The following is a 6,453-nucleotide window of genomic DNA, read 5'->3' on the forward strand; positions in this document are numbered from 1 at the left end:
TTTTTTTTTTTTTTTTTTAAATCGTTGTCATTTGGAAATGAGATCGCACATAAGTATGAATCGAGATCGCGATTTTCTAACTATTAATCGTGCAGCCCTAATTAAAGGTAAGCAAAAAACTGCATAAGCTCATAATAGTTTGATTCTTTTATGGATGTGAAAACATTTATAACGATAGCTTGAATAACTTCCTAAAGAAAATGCAGTGTGAATGCTGAAAGCTGAATGGTTTGAGTTGAACTGCTGTAATTATTGAATTATTTAAGGAACACGTTGAAGCTGTTGAAATATACTAAATCATTCCAAAGCGCAGAACTGGTGAAAGCCAAAGTTTGTGTGAGTCAGCAGGCACAGGTGGGGGTGGAACCTGTGGACCAGGTGTAGGAGGCCCTAGGCTGACCTGTGATTCAACATGTCACGATGGACATGTCGAACCTTCTCCAAGTCTCCCACGGGGGCGATGGTATAAACAGCCCCGTTCTCTTGGGGTGCCCTCAACACCTGATAGACCACAGAGCTCCAAAGGTCCTGGATCTTGTGCCGGCCCCGGGCACTGTGATCTCGAAGATACACCAGCTGACCGACCTTTAAAGGAACAGGGTGGACTCTCTGGTCATGCCGCTCCTTGCGACGGTCAGCCGCCAGCGACAACCGTGCCCGAGCTCCCTCAAAAGCCACCATTACCCTGGCTTGGTGCTCGGCCACCCAGTCCTGCACCTCTCCAGGCACTGGGTCCTGAACGCGGCCTAGAAGGAAATCAATAGGCAGCCTAGGATCCCTGCCAAACATCAAGAAAAACGGTGACTCTCCAGTGCCCTGATGCGGCGTGCTATTATAGCAAAAGAGCACATGCGGTAAGCATGCAGCCCAGTCGCGTTTCCGAGATAATGGCAGGGTCCGGAGGAGGTTATGGAGGGTTCGGTTAAACCGTTCGCACTGCCCATTACCCGCTGGGTGGTAAGGGGTTGTACGGGACTTGGCTACCCGATACAACTCGCATAGCTGTTGCATATAGGGAGTGCCTGAATCAGAACCTGCTCTGGTGCGGCGTAAAGCCCGCTCCCCAGTGCACTCCCTAGCAAAGTGTCCTGGCTGCTGACACCGGCGACAAATCACCGAGCCAGCCCGTGAAGGCCGAACACTTCTTCGGGGGTTCTGTAAAGAAACCACTGTCTCAGTGAGCTGATTTAACTGCTCTTGTTGGCGCTTTAGGAGTTCCTTTAGCTCACGCCACTCGGACTCGGGTGTACCAACAGGAGCGAACCTAGGGCTAGTGTGCACTCCACACTGGAAACCATATGCCGATGGGTGAGAATAGCCACGGTCGCGAACACCGCCTGAAAACCCTTCTCTTTCCCATCTAATTGCTTCCCCACGCACCTCTAACAAGGTGGCAGTAGGCATACGGCGAACGTATTGTTTAAGCTCTCTGCGGAGAGCACTGTCAACAACATGTTCTACAAACTGGTCTCGGAGCAACACCTCTGCGTTACGCATACCATCAGGTGCACTTTGTTTTACTTGCTCCATCAGAGCCATTAGCGCTAAGGAAAACTCCTGCAAAGTCTCTCCCTCCCGCTGTCTCCTCAAAAAGAAAGCCTGCTGCAGAGTGACATAGGACTGCGCATTGCCATACAGTTCCTTTAAAATGGTCAACACCCGAGCAGGATCCCCTCACTCTAAATTAGGGTGAAATTTGATCTCCTCCCTTGCTTCTCCCTCTAAATGGTCAAAAATAAAGAAAGCTTGATCAGCAACAGACAGGTGCCGGGCACGCATGCATGCTTGAACCTCTTCGACCCATTCAGCTATATTGATGCCCGTTCTGCCATTGAACATGGGACATTTACGGTCCCTAGGCACCACCACCAAACGCTCTGTAACGGCGGCCTGGCTACCAACATTTGGTATGCAACCAGCTGGTGCGAAGGAGGACGACGCGGCACCACCACCAGACTCGAGCACAGCGCCCCCATCCCGGCGCAATTGCTCATTATCTGCCTTTAACTGTGCTACCAAGTCTCTAAGTTGCTGCAATTCTTCCTCCATAATAAATTTTGACCAAAAAAAAGTAAAATTAAATCAGCAAGGTGCTAAAATCCTATTACTCTTCCTCCTACCTGGATACTGCTGTCTTGTCTATAATCACACTCTAAAAGCACCTTGAGGCGACTTTTGTTGTGATTTGGCGCGATATAAATAAAATTGAATTGAATTGAATTAAAACAAATAGAGCCTTCAAACAGGTAAACTGATCTTTGCAAAAAAAATAAATAAAACAATTTACAAGACCAAACATCTACCTCAAATGTGCATCCTGTCGACCAACACGTATGTGACCAAGTGGTCGGCAGGGTTATGAAAGAAATAATAAAATGACAACGCCACCTGGGGGGAATTCTAGCCCCCAGGAAATATGAACTTTAGAAATGAAATGTAATTAAAAAGAACGTTTGCACAGGTTCAGGGATGCACACTGAGGCCGGCTCAATGTATTAACACCATTTTATTTATTAAAAATAAAAAATAAAAACAAAACAACCAAGACAGCGCACTAAATGTCTAAAATAGTGTCCCAAATTACAACAAAATAAACATACAACTGGGACTTACCAGCAGCGGTGGACCAAAAGAAAACCACACAAAAAACCCCCACTATAGTCTATTCACCTGGTGCTGTACAACAAAAGTGTGGAAAACGACCCGCCACCTAAGGTCCCACGGCCGCTGGTAGATCCTCAGTTCACTGAAATAAAAGCACAAGATATACACGTTAAACAGGATTAAAAAAAAAAAAAAAAAAAGCATGGGACATAAAAAGGCTCTCTATATACTAAAAAAAGAAATTAAAAGGAAAACTGAGACCTGCAATAAAACACACCCACATACACACCACAGAGCACAGATTGGAAATACTCGTGCTCTGCGAGCCAGCCCACAGCTGGTGCTGGTTCCGATTGTCCGTAGCCCTACTCAGTCTCGTGCAGCTCTCCACAACTGGGAGAGGGAAAGGGAGAGGCGGTACCAGTTTTTGTAACACCAGCCCAATATGCAGCTGAAGATCGCCCCGACCAGCCGCGAAAGCTGGAGTAAAACGATAGTCCAAAAAGGGGCTTAGCGTGAGACCCAAAGCCCCCAGGGGCAAGGTGAGGCCAGCAGCAGGAACAAAACTGGACGGCCAACAGATCGGAACACAAGATAAAACAGGGCAAGACAAGACAGCAGCTAGGCAGGCGTCTCGACTCTTTGCTTAAAATCAGGCAGTTGGTCCCTGAGAGGGTGCGGCAGCAATCAAACCCTACAAACAAAAAAAAAGGCAAAGATAACCTTAATCGTCTCTAATTTACAAATACTAGCAGCTATAATATAAGCGGCTTACCCCAAGACTGGAGGCGCTGTACTGTACGGTGAACGCAACTCACGCGTCTCTCCACCACAGCTGGAGTAAAGAAAAGAGAAACAGCCGCGCTATAGCGGGCCGCAGAATTATGACTACTAGTTACCGACTTTTGAGAGAAATCAGAGGTCGAAAGGAGGCCTACCTGTAGCAGTCACACAATCCGATTGTATCGGTAAATTAACCAATAGGCCAGCATTTACTGCTGTATCGCACCAGAAGCTCGGGAGGAATGATCCAACAAAAAAAACCCGGCTTCCCTTTATACAGGTAAACACCACCCTGTAATCAATATGCAGGTGGGTTCCTAATTAACCCAATCACATGATACAAGGAGCGAGTGCAGCGGAAAGAGAGCGAGAGAGAGAGAAAAAGAAGGGCGAGTAGCCCATCCGGCTACATTTGCACACAAAAATGTAGACGAATGAGTGTTAATATTTCATCTGGATTTGATTAAAAAACTCAAAGAGTGTACTGCTAAATATATAAACACTGGCAGCCACCAGTACTACCCCTCAGCCTCCTAGTAGATGTAGCTATGACATACATCCTCAGTGACTTCCTTTTCAGTTATTGCATTCACATGATTTCAGAAAATAGGGCATGTTTATGCCTTTATTGGATTGTAAACTGGATTTCATACCATCTACCATTTGAACTTAATAAGCCAAGTCTCACCTGGGGATCTCTGAATGGAGGCTTGGGTGGGACAGGGGGCTTCTGTACTTCAGGAAGCTTTTGCAGCAGCTCTGTGACAGTATCAAGTAGAAACCAAATTTATTCCTAACATTTGCAAAAGAGGTTGACTACCCGAGACTTACTGGTTATATGTCACTCACTATAATTTTAAAGACATAAAGGCCTAGATGACCTCTAATTTCCTGTTTCTAAATTCAGATAGAAATCTTAGAAACATGGTGTCTAACCAGATTCTTACTCTGGATGGCATTACCTGGGCTCCAGTAACACTGTGAGGAATCTTGGAGTTTTGACCAGTAAATGTCCTTCAATGTGCATATTAAGCAAATATGTAGGACTGCTTTCTTGCATTTATGCAACATCCCTTTAATTAAAAACATTCATGCTCAGAGTGATGCTGAAAAATTACTTCATGCATTTATTACGTCTAGGCTGGACTATTGTAATTAATTTGATGCGGAGACTCCAGCAACACTACACAAGCAAAAGTAATGAGAAACAACTTTATTCAGTGACCAACTGAATAAAGTCGAAACGTGACCAACACATTTCGGCTTGTGGCCTTCATCAGGGTCATTGTAAAATGTGAAACAGTTTGTGTTTAAATAAAAGCCAGGAAAAAGATTTATTTTATTTTATTTTTTTTTTAAATGGACCAATCACACCTTCACAAAAGAGGTGTTGTCCGATGGGGACATTTCTCCAAAGGAGAAAACATTTTTGCTCAATGAACTTAAGGGCTTTCTTATATATATATATAACCGAAAATCCATAAAAACCTAGAAGAACCGCCTGGCAGATTCATTGTTTCTGGAATTGGAAGTTTAACTGAGAGAATATCAAGTTTTGCAGACTTCCACATCAAGAATTTTGTACCAACTTTGAACTCTTACAAAAAGGATAGCTCCAATGTTTTGCTTTTCCTCAAAGACTTCCCATCATTTGATACAGATATAATATTGTGCACTTTTGATATTGAATCTTTCTATACTAGGACTGGGCGAGGTTTTTAAAAATATCAATATATTTTTATACGAGATATGAGATGTGACAATATCGTTTATATCGATATAGTCTATGTTACATTATAATTATACTTGTTTGCCTCTCTTTCGTCCACTTTTGTCTCTACGCAATGTTACTCGGCCTGGCCTCCTGTAGCTCCACGTTAGCCACCACGAAACAACTCAGTTATTTTTCCCACATCGACCAGCATCTAGACAACCACCTTTCACTGTTTATACCGTTACTAAAATGAATAAATGAATCATCGGCCCATATAAATGAAAAATAAGTCCAGCTGAGACACAGACTATTTGCGAGCGATCGGGGGGTGAAACGAGTGTGAGCCGCCTCACTGAAAGCCAAGCCCGGGTGCTTTTGAGCGAAGCTGCGCTAGCCAGCCGCGCTAGCTAAAAAAACACAAAAAAACCCCAGCTTTCCAGGACCCTAATACTCCAGACAAAACCCTGATAAGCCATTAAACCCAGTCAAAGAGGTGGTAATATTAATTTTGTCAGAAAAAAGAGAAGCATTCTGGATATTTCGTTTAAAGTGTTTACATCCTAGACCAGCGGTCCCCAACCTTTTTTGCACCACGGACCGGTTTATGCCCGACAATATTTTCATGGACCGGCCTTTAAGGTGTCGCGGATAAATACAACAAAATAAAACTAGTACCGGTACCGAAAAAAAGAAAAAATATTCATAACACACGTGAAAAGACCCAGGAAAACCGAGTAAACGATAAAAACGATAACAAAATAACGCTGAAAACCAATAAAAACCCTGAAAACTATACATTTCACACCTGAACCTCAACTCTCGCGGCCCGGTACCAAACGACTCACGGACCGGTACCGGTCCGAGGCCCGGGGGTTGGGGACCGCTGTCCTAGACGCATTATGATTTTTTTTTTTGTGTGTGAACTGTACCTTTGTGTTTTTATGTTTTTTAACTACATTTTACACAAATGAACTGAATAATGGATGTACCCACCTCGGGAGCCACTAACATTTTGGCCAGGGAGGCTCAGCTGCGCGCCCCTCGCAGTTGAGTCCATATTCTCGTCCCTGAGAGAGTAAAAGGACAAGAGGATAAGAAGTGCAAAAAGCAAGTGTACAGTGTGATGCAACTAGCTAAAGTTACGTACTTAAAACGCTGGCAAATGTCGAAGCGAACTGAAGTTGCCCTGTTCTGAACCTACCGTTAAGTAGTGATGGGTCCAGCAACACTGACGCACCGACGCATGTATCAAGCTCATCTAGCGATGCCTGTATCGGTGCGTGCGTCGCTTTAAGAAAAAGTCACGTGATCGATACAGCTGCTGTATCGCACATTGCCAACGCGCCAAACTG

At 44.4% G+C, this 6,453-nt stretch overlaps 1 long non-coding RNA gene across 2 annotated transcripts; it reads right to left on the minus strand.

The window, feature by feature from the left end:
- Positions 1-2,366: 2,366 nt before the first annotated feature.
- LOC146362354 (uncharacterized) lies at positions 2,367-3,709 on the minus strand. 2 transcript variants are annotated; one of them, XR_014799310.1, is made up of 4 exons: positions 3,543-3,709; positions 3,380-3,468; positions 2,882-3,298; positions 2,367-2,746 (listed from the first exon to the last, which is right to left on the minus strand). It is a non-coding gene; the product is annotated as an uncharacterized LOC146362354 (long non-coding RNA). The 2 variants fall into 2 exon arrangements; XR_014799309.1 differs by lacking the exon at positions 2,367-2,746 and having other exon boundaries at positions 2,811-3,298; positions 3,543-3,708.
- Between the last annotated feature and the right edge of the window lie 2,744 nt (positions 3,710-6,453).

Source organism: Perissodus microlepis, chromosome 22, assembly GCF_051167445.1.
Source record: "Perissodus microlepis isolate ML-2025 ecotype Zambia chromosome 22, ASM5116744v1, whole genome shotgun sequence".
In the NCBI taxonomy this organism is placed as follows: domain Eukaryota; kingdom Metazoa; phylum Chordata; class Actinopteri; order Cichliformes; family Cichlidae; genus Perissodus; species Perissodus microlepis.